The sequence below is a fragment of the Trichoplusia ni genome, chromosome 4, assembly GCF_003590095.1.
Source record: "Trichoplusia ni isolate ovarian cell line Hi5 chromosome 4, tn1, whole genome shotgun sequence".
In the NCBI taxonomy this organism is placed as follows: domain Eukaryota; kingdom Metazoa; phylum Arthropoda; class Insecta; order Lepidoptera; family Noctuidae; genus Trichoplusia; species Trichoplusia ni.
Genome location: NC_039481.1, coordinates 18,027,338 through 18,046,939, shown reverse-complemented (window position 1 = coordinate 18,046,939; position 19,602 = coordinate 18,027,338). Strand labels below are relative to the sequence as shown.

Below are 19,602 nucleotides of genomic sequence, written 5' to 3'. Positions count from 1 at the left end.
GGAGAAGTCGATAAAATTTCCCGATATATTTCTCACATCATACACAAAGAAAAATAAGATACTTTATGTCACAAAAAGTAATTTCACATCTGCAATATTAAGTACATTAATTATTACGATGTATTTAATGAGTAGGAAGTGAACAAAGTGAAAAAAAACTCAATCTACATGTTTCATGTTTGAATATAATTTCATTGGAAACAACGAGTTTTCGATTCCGCGTTTTCATTGTCAATGTCGCATCGACGTTTAAATCGATTCACGTTTTGTTACTGGCATTACTCAAGAAATTTATTGCACTGATTTTCCATTATTTTAAAGCTCCAATGCTTTGAAATTAGTTTGGTTTTTAAGCTATTTCTTGTTAATACTTAATAAGATACTAATTTTAGACTTAACATAGAATAACGGGTTGATTTCCGTGTGTAAAGAATTACAAAAAAAAAAATAGAATGGGGATGATGACTATTTTTACCCGTCCGTCATTTATTATTATGGACGTATTTTTTTTACCGCAACTTATGCATGACGTTACTTCTGTGTATACATTTTGCATTATCTTTGTGAATTTTAAATTTTCGGGTAAAGCGAAAATTCGTGTTTAATATTTTTTCCTACGTATCTGATGGACTTGAATATTTCTACTTTCTATACCTAGTCATCATACGTATTGTGCAAGACTAATTGTATCTGTCTTTGTTATTGCAATGACCGTTAATCTCGATAAAATGTTGCAAAATCCAAAGCACCATATGTAAAATAAAAGTGTTTTCCTGTGATATTCTAAAACGGCGAATAAAACAGCGTCCGTTTCCGATCCGTTTCAGAAGTTTCTTAGGAAAATCGAAGATGGATCTTTGTACAATTTAGCTCACAAGTTTCGAGGAAATTGGAAACAGATGGGTAAATACGGGCTCTTCGCTTGACAAGAACGTTTAATTTCAGACATTTTGTGTGAAGTTTTACGTAAAAGCCGATTGTGTACAGAATTTCTGAGACTTGACTTCCGTACTTATCAAAAATCGTGTGACAATAGCTGCTAAAACGAAACATTTCATATACAATCAAAAATTCAGAAAAGGAACATCTCTCAGTGTCATATTTTCTCTTATTACAAACAAACAAATTGGAATAAATATGTAGTTTAGGGTATGTTGTGCTATTGTGTGTCGTATTGTCAAGCGCCACATGTTGACTTTCGTTTCTACATTTGTTCCCCATTTTCACTTACAAAGGACAAAGAAACTAATATACCATGCCGAAATGTAATTCAAAAGTCTTATCATTTTTGAAACGGCGACACTAAAGAGCTTTGTAAGTTTCTTGAAAACCAGTGAGGATTTCATTTTGTTCTTCGTTCTTTACAAAATTCTAAGAGTGGGTTGTCTGGTTGACAATTATGTAATGAATGTAATCATTTCATGAAAAATAAAGGAAGCTACTACCTGTGCAAGAAACAACTTTGATGAATACATAGACGACAACCTACGCGACGAACTAAACAAGATAAAAATTCAAAATACCACTTCAGCTTGTAGACTATCATCTTAAAGATTGATTATTTATTTATAGCGAAAACTTCTAGGTTGAACGTATTAATAACAAAAAATACATATGAAATCATTTATCCTTTTATCAAGTACTCGCTGGTGCGACTTCGTCCGCGTGGTTAGAAGATATAAGTTATGATTTATACCAGCCCTGTTTCCACATTTTCCATTGTATCTTCGCTCCTATTAGTCGCAGCGTGATGGTACATAGCCTAAAATCTTCCTCGATGAAAGGTCTATTCAATACAAAAAGAATTTTTCAATTTGAACCAGTAGTTCCTGAGATTAGCGCATTCAAACAAACAAACTCTTCAGCTTTATATATTAGTATAGAGTATAGATAAAACAAAACGCATTACATTCACATAAATTAGTCTACAATTTGTCAAACAAACTTTAACGATTGCCCCGCACATGTGAGCTCCCCACACTAAGTAACAACTCCTGTTAAGTTCACGCTGACCCGTTTCGAGTAGCGCCAAGCGTCTATTCCAAATCGTGAGTCACGGCGCTAATTATAAATAAATTACACGCGGACGGTCGTTACTACCGCCGTACCATCGTACCGACCAGTTGTAACAAGTTAGGTAATTCAGTATTTATATTTAGTGCGTAGGTCAAGAACGGACTGCATTCGGTTGTTGCTACTGGAGTCTGGTTGTACGATGCGCTTTTGTGAGCAAAATAAATATTTCAGTATTACAGTGTTTAATTTTGTAGGGGGTATTGTTTTAAACGTTTCAGCTTCCTTGGTATTGTAACTGCTCAAAGACTTGTTTAAGTTTATTACAAAAATGCTATTCAATTCTCAAACTTGGCTAAAGGAAACATGGATAAATTCATCAAATATGTCTATCAAGTTACGAAGATGTAGAGATATAGGCAAAAACATAACTTGGGAATCAAAATATTATCAGACAATAACAAAACGACGCCGATTGTACAAGCTGCATTAACACATCCCTTCGTCATTACGACAGCTCTCTAGTAGCTCCATACGACAGCCACAATTAATATTGCGCATGCGCCATAAACAGCAATACTGGGAATCGTGCGAGTTGAGAAACTAAGCGATTATGATGCAAGTAGGCTCTATGCTCTAATAGATGAACGACTGCGCTGCCGATGTAAATTGAAGAAAACAATAACAATTGGACGTAATCAACGCGGAGACAATATGTGCTCGGCTTTCATTTCTGAAGTTGACTTGGTGAGAAGTCTGTTCGACTGTCGTGATCATTTTAAAATTCATTTGCTGCGACATTATGGTATGCAATAGAGATTTGATTTGATTTGACGATAAGAAAATTATTTCAGTATTTTATTATAGCTACAGAAGAGAATATAATGACACCGAATCTGACTACTCAAGAGTTCTTAGTGTTGATAACAACTAAATTTTGTCGGTCTTGACATTGGGTACGAGATTGGCATTGTTTGTGGCTCGTATGTGATCCTCACATCCATAGAACAAGGTCTAATAGCAACTGAGACATCGACAATGTCAGCGAAGTTATATTGAGCCCGCAAGACTGTTCCTCTCAAAAGTTTAATGTCAAGCATTCCCGAAAAATGTGTGAACCGTTACACAAATAATAATGAATTCTCCTCATGAATGAACGGTAAACAAAACTTCTAAAACGCATTGAGTCACATTCAACCTAAAGACCGACCACTAGAACTCAAATGCAAATGATTACAATAAAAGGCAGTAGAAAGTCACGTGCGTTATTATCTGATAACATCGCATCGTATAATTAAAACAACGTTCCCAAGTAGGTACGGATCACCTAATTGTTTTAATAACATGTAAAGCGAAATGTTTTCATTCACTCTCTTTGGCAAATCAAAATATTTACACGACGATGATCCATTAGTGTTTAAGTAGCAACCTCTTCTATTAATGGACTTCCTGTCTTGTCAAAGGTCGGGTAGTCCACTTTGCATTCATTTTTTGACACAGTTTTGACGGTTCAAAGAACTTTTGCTAGTAGACGATTTGCTTCCGTTTGCAAAGTTTTGATCGTGCCTAGACTTGCAAGTCTGATAAACTTTTTTTATATTTAGCTAGGAGCAATTTAAGTCAGAAATTTTGCCAAAATTATTCAACTATGCATTTATTAATCATCGTCAAAGACCAATAAACTTTTACCTTATAAACATGGCCCTATACCTACACAATTCCCAAGCTTAAGGTATACTTTAAACAAATACTGAACGACATAAACTAAGGTTACACAAATGTATCTTTTCAGTCGGACGCTTAGCTTTTGCACGAGCTAGGGGAGCGTCGTCGGGGCGTTGGTGCGAGACACTCGACCGATACTGACAGTGTATTGCAGAGCAGGGCTGAGGATAATGTACGACTAATATACCTCGGGCTGAGCAGGTTATCCTGGTGGACCCTAACTAAAATTATCTTTGGGAAATTTATTTATATTTGTATTTTATTACTACCTAAATATGTCAGAGAGGTAACGATGATTTAAAAGTAACTGAAGTTTAAACATCCGATCAGATTAAAGATGCTAACGCATTGATTTACTTGCACCAAACTAATATACTAAACGCCGTAAAAGAATCATATTCCTTTACGGCGTTTATTATATTCGTTATGTTACGATGGTTCAAATGATGAGCGAAAACGCGAGGGTTGAAGGTAACTCATAAATCATGTTAAGATAGATTACTCTTCCAAGTCATTAAACATTTCATTTAATGATAAATCTTTAGTATTCTAGAGCAAGTCAAGATGCTGCTTCAGGGACAAAGGGTATTTTTGAACATGTGTCTAGAAGAGTGATGGATAAACGGAAGGCTTACGTGTAAGACGATAAGAAGGTAATAAATGATAGTGACATGATGGGGGGAAGGGGTGAATGAATGATATGGGCATTGCATCATTGCCAAAAATTTTGGGACAAGTGCTGAGATGAAAGTAGATGGAAATCAATACGAGATATTACTGAGCATTAAATTTGTAATATTTTTATAGTAATGCTATTCGAACTTCCTAATACTAAGATGGAAATAACTAAAGAAACCGCAGAATTTCGGATTAGAATCCTCCAAAAAAAAAAACAATAGCAGGGACGATAGCTTATTTCCTATCCCTGATGCACAGGTATTGAGATAAACACAGTCTGTATACAAAACCAATAATCAAAAGATTGTCACATTTACAAATGCATGAACATGCAATTATACTAATGTCTGAAGAACATCATGTTCATAGTAAGATTTATTTTGAAGCTGATATTCGTGACAGTGATTGTCTTAATGATGCTATAATGTGTACCATTTAAGGCACAACTGTGGGTAGACGTGATATTTGAAGGTTGTTCTTTGTACAGTCACCTTAAAACAAGTATCGTTGTACGTTACAAGATGTAACAGAATAGTTAATTGTGTGTTATGAAAACATTGGAGTTAAACAAACATTGTGTGATGTATTTGGCTCTATTAATTACGAGTGAGGATCCTGTTGATTGTATAGTTTTCTTTCAAACAAGCTTTTTTATTTATCTCAGTAATCTTATCGAACAAATCTTTAGACTTTGACCAAATGAAAAACTTATAAACTTATGTTTTATTTTTCAATTTCTAGCTTTTAGCTAGTTCCGGTGGTTAAATTTCTGTACATATATTGTAAAAGCATAAATACATCATCACATTCATTCATAACATCGGTTTCATGGCTACCACACACACTAAGAAACTCATTAACACCAAAGCTAACATAAATTTAGATCCTGACTACCGAATATCCATCTCCTGAAATACGCATTTAGAAACGAGAAAACTTTGTCGAAAATTTCATTGTAAAATCGACCGTACTGTTAATGGATTAAGGTGCTTGGTGAGTGAGTGTATACGGTGGCTCCACCATGCACCCCCATAGTAAACATCCGGTAGTTAAACCGTGTACGAGATGTCTTCATTCTATTGAGTGCTTTTTCTTGTTAGAAAAATGTTAGAATCCGGATGGAATATTGTGGAAATTTAAGTGTTCGCTACTTGTAGTGTTGGTGAACTTTACAGTGGTTAAACATTAATGAGATAAGGTGATCTATTATTATTTTTATTATTAGTCAACAAAGTGCGTGGAATAATAATATAGAAACGTACTAACGGCAGACGCACCAGCCATGAAACAATAGCCAGCGATGCCTGAAATTGTTGTAGGTACACTAGTTCACTACTCGATGGTTACCTCCATGATAGGTCTTCTATCGGGCCGATCATGCGGAACGATTTCTACGCATTCCGCTAATATTATTGCGATCCGTACCCGTTTACTATTCAATTAAACTTCGAGGTTTTATTTGCGAAAAATTTAAACTAAAAAATATTATACACTGGATTAAATCACTAGTCTCTTTCACTTTACATGTTTATAAAAAAAAACCGACGAGAAATATGAAGCGTACACAATCACAATTAAATTTCGCGAACGCGGGCCGATATTTGAATGTAGAAAGTAAAGGCCGCGGGAGTGCGCTCATTGGCCGCGTGGAGCGCAGACTGAGCGGGCCGCGGCGCGTACGCAGCGTGCGTGCATGCAACCGCATGCGCAAGCCGATATGGTGGGATATTGTTTCAGCCGATATAATTATGTTTACTTAACGCACGAGTTCGTTTACCAGTGCATCTGTACAATGTTAAATCAAAATAGAAGCAGAAGACACGACATGAGAGGCCTACTTGGAAGTCGTTATAATATGATGATAGTATATTATGAAGGATGAAAGCGTGGCGTGAAATATAATATTACTTTCTGCTAAGGCGTTCCTGACAAAGTATTGACTTTTGAAATCGCTGTAAATTGACCAACAAATAGCAGAGTATATCTCTATATTGCAGTAAGATGTAAAAATAAGGATTTTTGTAAAGGAAAACAAATATTAGTTTCATATATTATTATTACCTTATAAAATGCCTGTTAAGAGGAAATTCGTTAAAAGAGTCAGAAGTCTGTGTAACCTAAGTAGTAACGTGACAATTATCTTCATTATGTAAACATAAATTACCATGAGAACAATTATGTAAATTGTAAGTTTTTCTATAGTTTCTATAATCACTAATAACAGCGGCTAACATAATCTGTCACGTAATGTGACGTAAGAGCGAGAAAGCGTTCGGAGCAAATTGAAGGCAAGTGCAATTGCTATGCAATCGGCGATCGACGGCAGACAAGTCACTCGACTAAACATGAGTGATTTACATTGTAATATAGAATTAATTCGTTCGTTTACTCCGTGCCAAGATGCGATATTAGACTGGTAATGCGGTTTGGCTTTCTACAAGAATGAGTTTTACTTTTTCAAAATCATATTTTATGCTAGAAGCCTTGGCTTGTGTAAAGCTTTTTGGATAAGATATTTAATAGCTCAATAGATTTTAAGATTTAACCACGCAGAGCGACAAATGCTAACCTAATACAATTGTAATTCCTACGTTTTAGTTGAGAGCTTTCTCGTAAAAAAATAAATGCAGACACTGAAATTAAGCTTGAAAGCGGGCAAAGCAAGCTTAATCCATTTTGTCCGACGCCGGCGCGTCTACAAAAAGTACTACCAAGTCGGAGCTCAAAAGTAAATTGGATCTCATTACCGGTGAAGACAATTGTGAGGCAGGTGTAAAGTTGGTCGCACAACGAGGTTAGTTGACATCGCCACGCTCTGAATCTTACGAGTATTGGTAAACATTGTCATGCGATAGGCATCAGACATGTAACGATGGTGAGAGGTAACACATATTAATAATGGCGTCATGTTCTGATGGCTTCCGCTCTTCGTTTGTTTCCTGATCTCAATCACGACACTTAAGCTACTTCTGGATATTTACTTATAGAAAATTGGAAGAGACAAGTATAAGTATTAAGAAACCTGTTTTGAAATTAATGAGAAAATGTAAGGTCGTCTGCTGATCAAATAACCCTTGTAATTTGGCTGAGAACGAATGATGATTTATCAATGTTTAACCTCGGAAACCATCTACTTAAGGTTGCATTAAAAACGGGGAAAAATTTAGACGACAATCTTTAACAAAACAGAGAAAGCTTTTTTGTCAAAGCCTCCTCGCCTTTTACTGGGTGAGAGTATCACACATTCACATATTTAATTATAGAAAAAACTTAACAAAGAGTTTGTTAATTGAATTGAACTTAAATACAAACTATTAGCCTACAGACTCACTATTATCGAATTGTCTGTGTTACAAATAAGACACTACTAGTTAAAACAAATTGATTAAACCTACGCATGAATGATTACTTAATAATTTATAAACAATGGATGTACACAAACAATTTAACATAAACATTATGTAAGATATCTTCAACTCTTGAGTAATGCATATTGCATTAAGTAATATCTTATAGTTGAGCTGAGGGAACGTAATATTATTACATGGTTTTATAATTAACAATTATGAAATGAATTTTATGTGTTACTAGCTGTTGCCCGCGACTTCGTCCACGTGGTTAGAATTTTCCCCGTTTTTTCCACATTTTCCATTGTATCTTCGCTCCTAATAGTCGCAGCGTGTTGTTATATAGTCTATAGCCTTCCTCGATAAATGGTTTATTCAACATAAAAAGAATTTTTCAATTCGGACCAGTAGTTCCTGTGATTAGCGCGTTCAAACAAACAAACTCTTCAGCTTTATATATTAGTATAGAAGTATAGATAAGAAATAAATAATTTTGTTAATTTTAATTTAGATTTTTCTTTTTATTTCTACGGGTGTATTAGCTACACACTAAACCCGTAGAAATAAAAAGAAAGACACTTCAGACGCTTAAAGAATACCTCTTTGGACTGCTTATTCATATATCATATACATATATAATTGTTAATTAATTGTCATTCTTACACAAACACTTTACATGAAACGCTTTTTATAAGCTTACTCACAACGCCATATAGTCGTAACTAAGCAAAGCTTGCATTCTGATGACACAATTGATAAAAGTTTTAATGAATTTCTAAATGCTTGATCATAATAATATTCATTTTAGATATTAAAAGCCATTTGTCACCAACGAATGGTATTTCAAAGGTATTATTATTGATTAAGGGTTAACAATAGCTAGGTTCGTAGCACAATAGTGAGCATTAAAATACTGGAAGGTTAAGGTTACAACATTTTAGCCTTGAAATATTTGTAGCAGCCCAGGGAAGTTTTAAATGGTTATTAAATATGGTAATCTTGCAAAAATAATGTACATCAACTGTTAGACGGTACGTAGTTCGCCAGGACAGTTAGTAGTCTATAAAAAACACATGAACCATCACTTCGTCTTTAAAACACTCTGTACATGAAAAAAATAAAAGAACTATATCGCAGTAAAAGGACTTCTAATGTCATTAGGCATTTTTAATTACACCGCGACGCGCCCATCCAGGGTGCGTTGACCTAATCGCACTTTACGTAAAGTAATACCACTACTGTAACAAGCTACGACGATCACTTTTATAGATGGGGGAACTATTTACGGTGTACCGAGGTATGAAGTAACAAATGTAGCATCAAATCGCCAACATTTTCGCCTGGAAAAAGTCTGCCGACACTGCTACCTAAAGTACGTGAAACCTTTTTGGGTTATGGTGCCTAGTTTCAGCCATATCCTACACCTACAAATTTGTTTCAAGGGGTTCGTTGACCCAGACGATTCGACTGTCTAGGTTTGAGTGAAACACTAAAGAGAGACGAGAAATATCTTAATGTCAGAAGCAGTTTGTTTTCTGGATAGGTTAGAATGATCTATAGCTAATAAAACACGTGTCATTAATTTCTGTTCGTATAGCGTGCAAAAATAATAACAGAATACCTATAACATTTATTTATATACACTCATGGGATCCAAACAGCGTGAGCGAATGAAATAAACAATTTCCTTTTCCTTGTTTGGGAGGAAGAAATAATGTTCAGTGGTGTAGTGTAGGGCACGGAGTACGGTACGGGGGTGAATCATGCATAGCCACATCAGGTTTTGACCGAGTCTTGAGCAAACACTGACAATATTTTAAGTGTTACTAATACGTGACTCATATCTTCTTCGTTGAAGATCTTTCTTTAACTATCTTGATATTATTTCGCGATAAAGTTTTGTCTAAGAGTCTAGAAGGCGCCATTGCGGATTACACCGATAAATTATTAACTATAAATCAAATAGAATAATAAAAAACTTCCACAATGGATGGTAAAACTCCATCGCGCCAGGAGTCCAAATCAGCTGATATTCTGGCGATGCGCCAGGGTCGCCGGCAGACTTGCGCATTGCGTCGATAAACAGTTCTCGTATTGACAAACCCTGTCGGACCCGCGACGTTCAACAAGCGTTCGTGTTTGTTATGCGACATATTTATTGCTTAGGGGAAAAGCAGTAATATGTTTAAGAATTTTTTCGTACCCGTTAAATCATACGAACCAGCCATCGATCATAATACCGCAATGTTCTACCAATACCTCCTACTGTAGGACAAACAATGACATTCCAGTGGTACCTGATTAGAATAAGTTAAATTTTAGTCTTTATAGATGTATGATGTCTTTATAACTTGTAGATGATTTTAGTGAATAGCACCGTCTAATCACAAGGACACGGACCAGAAGACATCGGAATGAACAAAGAGAATTTTCCAACAATGACTGAACTGACGAAAACATATTCGTAGAAGTTCAGGTTCCAAATTGACGTAAGATGAAATGTGTTCATTGAGGATTGAACCACGCAATACTTAGACACCAGCTATGAAATATGTTCACGCCCACAACATGCATGTAGGCGACAGATACTACCAACAAAACTTATGCTAGATGCAATAAATTTTAAGGACGATGTGATTCGTGTCATGCCAGAGCGCGTGGGTATCGACAATATTATGTTAAAACTTGCGATTTCAAAACTTAATCAATTGAAGTTAAATGTGGAATCAAGAAGACATTAATTGCTACATTTCAATATTATCTATATACTTACGTAATTCAAGCCGACGTTTCTTTGTTAAATGGAACAGTAATGTATTCTGTTTCCCGTCGATGGCATTTAGCAAGTGCTTTAACTTCGACTAGCAAATCAAAGTATTAGCCAATCAACACGGAGATCGCTAATTACACTGCCTACGATGAGGGAATATTAATAAACCTTGATGCTAAGGAAGGTAAATTTAGAAATTCTTAAAACTTTACATTTGTATTCACGATGGAATACGGTTTTTCTACCATGGTCTTTTTCCCTGCCCTGATCACTTAGATTCCGCGCTTGTGTTTCTCTGCCATTTATTCATTTGACTCGTCAGGTGAGCTTTTCTTTGTTATGTCATTTGTCACTGAGTCCATCCATCAGTATTTTGTTCCATTCTCTGTATATTCATTCGCTATCTCATTACTCTCTTTGTTATTTTTCCTAGTATGTAACACAGATAAATCTTTATCAAACTCTAAATTTGTATACATAACAGCTAATTGATCAAGTATGTTGTGCCGGTTGCATAGTGCATGTTGTTATGTAATGCTACGCTACTACAATTAGATTATCGCCAAGATAATCTAGTGAAAACCATTCAAGACGGCTTGAAACATACTCAGACACTTAAGGAAACTTCTAGCTTGTGCAAGTCAACATTTTCTTTGGAAATTCAGGCTTAAAAGTAGCGGAGTAAATACTTTTTTAAGATTCTTTATCAAAGTGTACTTAGTTCTTGAGCTTAAACAACCTCTGAGCATGTCTACAACAAATATTTGTGCATAAAGAAATTGGGCATTGACATTGTCATTCAGTACCATTCACCGTTGATCGTCTGTTTATCAAAATAACTGAGTGACGTCATTTCTTAACAATACCATAGAGATTACGTCAGCGATTTATTATGCCAACTTTCACAGCGAAATCTATTAATAATGTCATTAATCTTCGTTCAGCGATTGAACCTTGAACTATTCTTAGTGCATTAGATTTATTTTGTGTAAATTAATTTGTAATTAATTGGAAGCGAGATGATTGTGTTCATTTCTATTTGAATCGTATTGAATACAAATAATTTGGTGCATCGAATTGTCACCCTGCAATCTATTGTAGTACTTTGCAGTAGATAAGCGTAGTTGTCCCACAAAGACAAAGCATTGTCACATAATGCGTACCTAACTACAAGCGGACACAGGACGATATCCAATACATGAAAATCACCAAACAATACCTCTTTGTAAAAGGATCCTCAATACAAAATAATACTGTTTCCTAACGACTAAGCCTGTTAAACTAAGCTCGAATGTATTGCAGAAAATACGCGGACACCGATTCCGAAACGTCACTGATTTTATTTATTTCCGGCACTTAGCACTCACTCCTTTTTTCACTGACACTGCCTTATCCACTATTCAAGTTTCCGTCGCCACCGCGAAAAAATACTAAAAAATGTTCTCTACGAAATTAACTACGTGAGTTAAAAACGCGAAATAACTATTTTTATGTAATCCAACATTTTTCCTTGCACAGGGAAGGAAAGAGTGGATTGTTGTTAGTGTGGTTTAATTATGAAAATAAAAGTGTTTTGCGCCGGAACATGTCCGGACCACGCCGGCGACGCGACTGGAAGGATCGACCGTGCCAACCCTAGGGGAGGCTGCGTAAGTGCGCGCGGTGTGCAAACGGATCCCTGTCGAAATACTAGTGACATAAAGTCTAAATTCAATTGCACAGTTCGTTCTCGACAAACACGTGACGTTCATTTTTAAAACGTCGCAAGAAGTTACTGCGCACGTTCAGCAATCAGGCTTATACTGACCGTATAAAGTGGAAATTATGTTGGCAATAAATCCCGGGGAAAAGCTAGGGATGAGGCGCGGTCGCAGTGAACTTGAATGGGGGTATAAACGGCAGGGTAGGCGTTGTTTCGCGTAGAGGCTGTTACCGGGTGCTTTCATTAAACTCACTTTGTAATCACGTAGGTATGAGCAGGGATATTCTATCACTCCTCTGAGTCATATGTTGCGCTCGTATTCAGCCTCAGAGCCTATCTCTCATTAGGCCGTTTTGTAAGTTTTCTTTTAAAAAGAGGACATCTTTTTATTCAGACGGAAAACACCAGTTTTGATAAATGAACTTGTTTATTATTTTCTTTTTTATGGTAAAAAAATCCGCATAACATTAAAGCCAAAATAAAGTATAAATAATACTCTACATTTACCTATAATTGTAGAATTTGGAAGTTTCCGTACCTCACGTGGCTGGATCCACATCCCCACTCACATGAGATGTATTATCAAGTTACCCTACTCAAACCTTAGCCATTATTAGAGGCTGTACGCCCGCCACATCCCCGCACAACACGTGATACCGTCAGATGCAGAATCCACGTGGGCGGGAGATTGTTCCTAATCAATAAGCCCAAGGTAGACCACCTTTGTTTATCCGCACTCCAGTGGGCTAGACGAATGTTTGAATTACTGTAGGTAACGGGGACTAAACCTTCATAAAAATATGTCTTTAAGACTACAGATGAATGTTTATTTTGTTGATCTGTTTTTTCCAGAATCTAAACGTTGTTTTTAATAGTATGAGGAATAGAAGCATAATATAGTTTTACGTCGAAGACTTCGGACAAAACAGGTCAACAATTAAGTAAACAGACTAAACAAAAAAAGTATCTACGTCTAACGCTGAAAATTACCTGAAGCCATAAAGTCACCGGACACCAATCATCTCCAAGTATAATATCGATTAACTCTTCACAGTCCTCACACATGATATATGATCTTCACAGAAGAAAGTATAAAATATTACTATTAAGTGCAAGGATTTCAATGGGACTAAGAAAATAACTGGCTCCCACTAACAATCCTATCACGTCACACACAGAATATTGTTCCTTCTGAACCCAAACGTTTCTAGTGCAAGCGAGATAAAAAACACATGAATGATGAAGAGTGATAGAAACTACGATATATTGTAGAATAATTCCAAGAGGTCAAGTTATACTAGTCATTACATTAATTATGTGATAGTAAAACAATTCCCTCTATTGGCATGTAGCGTGTATCAAATACCTAACTGGAGAAACCATAACATAAATAGATCTAAGGATGATCACATACTTACTGTAAAAGATATTGCAGTATACAAAAGAGATTCAGGATTCGACAACACATTCGTCTCGCTATCCAAGTCCTAAAGGAAACTGGAATTCAATCGACCTTTAACAAGGCTAAAATTTAATCGATTTCTTGATATTAGGATGTCTTTTAATGTGGAATCTGATATTAGGTATACCGTAGCCCAAAATTCTATTTTACCCCAAATTTCCCTAACATACCTACGGGGGATTTCCTATCGATATTGTCCAAGGAAGACAAGACGGATTTAAGTTATCCTCACGAAAAAGTTTGTAGTTTCGAACTATTTTCGTTTTCCGGGCTTTAGATGAATACATTTGCAACTACTAACATAACTTTACCTCTTTATCTATATATTGCAAACCTATGACTATGTGGCAGACTTAACAAAGAAGACTTAAGACTGGTATGGGGATCTTCGAGGCTTCCCGACTACTTCTTTGTTTTACAATTTAATTTAATCCTGTATAGGAGAAAGATGGTTTGTCGCTTATCTTAATTGGAAATTGCTATGCGAGTGCAATGACCATACGTTAAGTTATATTATTTAGTGCAATTGCTTTCGGCATAATACGTGTATTTCTACTTTCATTGGATAGTCTACAAAATAATTTCCTTATATTTAGTTTTTAGATAATGTTAGTGCAGTTTGATCATTGTATGAGAAATATTTTACCAATTCATCAGTTAGTTTCGTGTCGTGTTTCGGATGCACATAAATCTTGCGTCGTATTGGGGTTTCAATCCCAAAAGGCTTAGATAATTACTATTCAAATATTCAAGCATGAAGCGCATAGTTTGATAACATCTCAACTTGTACAAATTCGCCAAAGTTCTCCGAACATATACCTACACAGAACAGTACGAGGATACGTCACACAATATATTCAAGGCGCATACCTCGAAGGAAGCGGCAGACGTCGCATACAAATTTGTGCGAGCAAAATATTAGGAACGGAAGAGTGGCACCACTGTTTCGCCAGTTACTGCAAAACGATGCGATCTGCATTGTGATTCGCGAGTGACGTAGTAGGTGGGTGAACTTTGTCTCCCCAGAGACGGTGTTAGCTGTGAATGCTGTTATATTTTGCTTTTCTTTTAGAAGTTGTTGTAGTGTTTTAGACTAATATCATCACAGCATTTAGTCTAAAAGCGGTAGGCCAAATTCCAGCACGGTTTCTTTTCAGATGCAGTCAAATAAAATAGACTTCGAAAGCATATTTTCGCCTAAGTATAGTTCCTATACAACATTCGATATTAAAGCATCGGAAAAAACACTTTTTGCAAAATGAAGGTACAGAAGCCAATCAATAAATTCTCCCCTGCACTTTTCATCCAACTATTCAGGCTTCAGAACTTAAGGCATCAATACGCCAACATGATTTCCAATTAACGATGGCGGAGTTTAGTTAAACCTAGAATGTATGGCTCTAGTTTCTAAGTCTTTAAGTTAAATTAAAACTAGGCGTGCGTGCGTGATTATCGTTTATTGTAAAGGAAAGTTATTTTTGATTTCTGAGGTGATATTTAGTACTGTATTAGTGAAAAGCCACAATGGTCTAGTCCTCTAAAGGGCTTGAAGTTCATTACCAACATTTTTGTCCACTTTTGGGGTGAGGAGTCATTAGTCAAGTTTACTACAGGCTTGAAAAGAAGCAATTCAATTAAGAGAATCAAACTCAAGTACATTCTGCTAAATTAAATACATTTGCCTGTTATAATCTCATAACATTAGACAATGAAGATCTAATAACAGATGTGGCACATTAACTAGAGTATGGTCCCAGTGACAAGTGTAATCGTTTTCGCAGTCTGTTCTAAGAACCAAACGTATCTCGCCAATGACTTTCATGTATGACGTAATAGGATAAAATTAGTTGCTAGGTAGTCGGAATCCGAGTTGGCTGGTGAGCCTTCTCGGAAGAAACTGTTGGGGCAATAGAGATAATGTACACATCACTCTAAAGGTGGTCTTCATTGGAAGCAAGAAAATAAAGTATCATAATCCTTAACATTTTGGTTCGCTTGAACTTATGCAAACGCAAAGGTCATCGCACCTTTGCGTTTATACGTTACTTCTGTGGGAAGCTAATTATGGTGTATTGACTACAGCGATCTCAGAAAATTAGATATAGATACATACAGTGTTTGTTATAGTTACAGAATCAATTCTACGGTAAAATATGATAATCATTTAAGTTTCAGGACCTTTATACATTTTACTTAGCAAAGAAGTGTCAAGCGGAGACGACCTTAAGGGATCACGTGCATATCAAAACGGAAAGTAATATAAAGATCGATACAGCACATGTAAAAGTCGTAATATCGTTACATAAAGCATTTCACAGACTAGAATAGTTGTGTTCACAAGGTTGCAGCGGAGAAAAGTCCGCATCTGGGTCGCACGTGTAAGATCTAACGTTATATGGGCACGAAGAGCAGTCGAGGAAATTTTGTTGGAACTCTAACAAAAGCGAACTGTAGGCAATTGAATACCACGAAAAGAAAGAATTCTTGTTAAGACCTTCGGATGTTTTCAGTCAAGTCTGGTAAAATGTCGGCTTTGCGTCAAGTCTTTTTAGTGAGGATATCTGGTACCAAGTAGTACAAAATACTTAGTTCATAACGTTTTCAAGGGAGACGAGCAATACAAAAACTGTTAGTTTTGCCGGGTAGCTTAAGATGCTGCTACAGAGATTAGATAAAACTTGAAAAAAACATAAAATGGCTATTACAAGTATTCTCCAAAAAAGACTACTTCCATTTCGAGAGTGTATCCTAGCTTTATCAGATGTAAAGGCTGCATTGAAGCCGCATCGTTGCACATCGCACGTGAACACTTAACACGTGGCGTATCGATCGAGCGCGGAGTGCGTTGCTTCAGACCAAATTGTGAGAACCGAACTCAATTCCACAAAACAAAATTGAGTGACAATCGAATAAGCGAGCCGTTTTGTTCAATTTACTTGCGAGCACTTAAAGTAAATTAAATATAGTAATAACATTTTTGTAGCTTTTGGCACATTCGAAACATTTTACAACATTCAATATACCCATGGTTTTGGTATTATTTTTTTTTTGCAATGAATTTAGGTCACCGTATTTTCCACTATTATTTGAAAATACACCAGCTTTGCCATAAAAGGAGCGTAATTATCCATTGGTGAAGAAGGAAACACCTAAATCTCTTTACGGCGAATCGCACCCTCCGCAAGAGGGATTACAACTCATTGCACGGAGATTAGATTTCCTGCCCTATAGCTATGGTCCTGCAATTCGACGCTTTCAATGCTTCCCAAGATAACTCAGTTATATAAATAGCGTCACGTTCATAGGGGATGAAAAATTAATGATCGGGGCTAAACGGCTTCCGTGGGTTATCAAAATTTATAAAGCTTCTGCTTTTGACTGAATAAAGATGTTTGGCTTTGTAAATAAAGTTGGGTTCCTGCTTATTTGTGAACGTATATTGTATTTTGATATCGCTTGAAATTTGAATACGTTATAATTTATGAAGGGTAAGTAATCTGCCAATATTCTGTCAAATAAATTTCTTACTTTCTTGACGTCTACTTCGGTAATTTGTAAAAAGAATCGATGGATAACTTAGAAGTCAAGATAATTGAATAAAGAACGTAGGGTATACATATTCTACAGAAAAAATGGTGAAAATGATGTTCGTAGACTCGTAGAGGAGTTTTTTTACAAAAGTAAATAACAGGAAACTGTCCATTGCCCCGAACAGTTATAAATCAAACAGCGGTTTTCTTCCCTTTTAACAACGTCGTATGAACGGGAATCGATCCCATTATTAGCACCCCTCTATTGATATATGGAAAACTATTGTGAGTGTGTTAGCGGGTTCAGTCCGGGGGTCGTTACGTGTGGGTTCTACATGCAATGGAGTGCAGAAAATAAACACGAAAACAAGGCAAGTGATGTATAAATAAGGTACTGTCGAAAAAAGTTTCGATATAATGAATATTATTCGTTAGTAGGCAGCGATGTCAGATATTTTTCAAACTTATGTGCGTTTTACAAGGTAACTTTCATAAACGGTGGAAGAAAACATTGTCAGGGAACCATAAGACCTTTTAAAGGTGGTATAGAAACTGATAGATAGATACTTGGTCGACAGTCTAACATATGAAAAGTTACAACGAATCACAAAAATGAATCCACTACCTCTGGAGATCGATCCGCAGAATAAGAAAACATTTGCAAGACAAAACAAGCAACAACATGATCTAATCTGTTTTATAAATCTACTTATATTTATTTCAATCTCGGTCTCAACTATTGTTCTCACAAGGCAAAAAGAAACACCGGTCTTAAAACATCCTTGTTTCTTATTTTATACATCCTCTTTGATACTGGCAATTCAAGGAAAGTGATAACCCAACCCTATTTGTTATAAATATAGCTAACAAAATAAGGCCGAGGTAATGCGGTGGCCCGAACAGACACCCTTCGCTGCACCCCTTGGCGCTTACCCTCTAGTTGTGTGCAGAAATCCTAATATTAATCGAATGCACAAAGGTGGGATTTGTTGTGACGACACGCGAAAGCTAAGGTCGTTTTTGTAAATTGGTTTTGTAATTAAACTTGATGGCTTTTTGGACGAATTTTTGTGGTCCATTCATCAGATTGCTTCGTGATAATTATAAACTTTTTACACGAAAGAAACTAAAGCTTAAGAACCAGAATTAATTTAAACCAGAAAAGGATACCGGTATATAGTTACCTTACAATGAATATTATCAAGGAAAATATGGTTATAAATAATCCTATTAATTTTCTATATTCTTAGACCATCCATAGGGAAATTAGGTAACCGAAAAACCTTTCAAAGTAATAAAATTATCCCTATCCACAAAATATAAAAATTAACACCATAAAACCGTTAAAATGTCAATCACAAGTGTACTTCCCCTAAAAGCGTTGGCGGGGGAATGTTTGCCCAAGTGTGGGTAGGTCGGGAATCGAAGTGGCGGGCCGGCTCGCGGCCTATCGATCCGGCGGGCCCGCCTAGACACGGGGAGCAAACGTGCTACAACTTTCGTTGGTTTTATTTCTTACTTACGATAAAGTTTCGGTTTACGGATGTAGAAACTTATTTGATAACGTTTTTGGTTGATTTCGAGTTCATTATTCATTGTATCAGTTGATTTGGCTAGTGATATGAAATTAGTTTTTTTCGCATTACGTATTACAAGTTCCTAGTCTATTTTTTATGTTTTTTTTTTTGTACTTACCTATAAATGAAAGCCGGTGCACGGTCCATCGGAATATCTTCTTTGTTCGTGAAGCACTACAACCTCCTTTAGAGGAATCTGTTGAACATTCAGACATCACTATTATCTGATAGACGTATACAATTAGAAGTACCCTAATTTATTAGAACTTTTCATATGTTAAACGACAGAAGACTTGTCTTAAGGTGATAGAAACTTAATTCTTCGTGAGAGAGCATTGAGCGATCTCAGTAGAAAATTAGGAGTGACGAAATACTACATGTAGTAAATAGAACATGTTGTTTATTGTAATTGTAAACAAGACTGACTGCACGGTTACTATGTGTATGAAATAATCATAAGCTTAGCATCCGATAGCCTTGACATATTTCCTAAGATATTAAATTATATTTTGTTTTTTTCACGGTTAAACTGAAAGTATGTTAGGAACATAAAGTCTATCCTTTAGTGTTGATTTTAAAAATAAAAGACCACCGCACTAAGGAAATCAAAACTTGTGTCGCGGGGCTTCACAAACATTATAGGTACAAAATACAACAAGACTTAGGACAAGCATTTGGAGATAACGCAAATGCTTGTACTCCGCGGGGATCGAACCCGCGAAATTTCGCGATCAGTGAGTTTAGCGGAGCGATCTCAACCACTCGGCTATCCCTGCAGTCAAAGGCGTTAAATGTCTC

At 36.1% G+C, this 19,602-nt stretch overlaps 1 protein-coding gene across 1 annotated transcript in view; it reads right to left on the bottom strand.

The window, feature by feature from the left end:
• Positions 1-7,982, bottom strand: part of LOC113493222 (adenomatous polyposis coli homolog) — a 40,347-nt gene extending 32,365 nt beyond the window's left edge. Inside the window, exon 1 of the mRNA XM_026871091.1 lies at positions 5,679-7,982. The gene's annotated coding sequence lies outside the window, so the exon portion shown is untranslated. The remainder of the gene's footprint in view (positions 1-5,678) is intronic.
• Between the last annotated feature and the right edge of the window lie 11,620 nt (positions 7,983-19,602).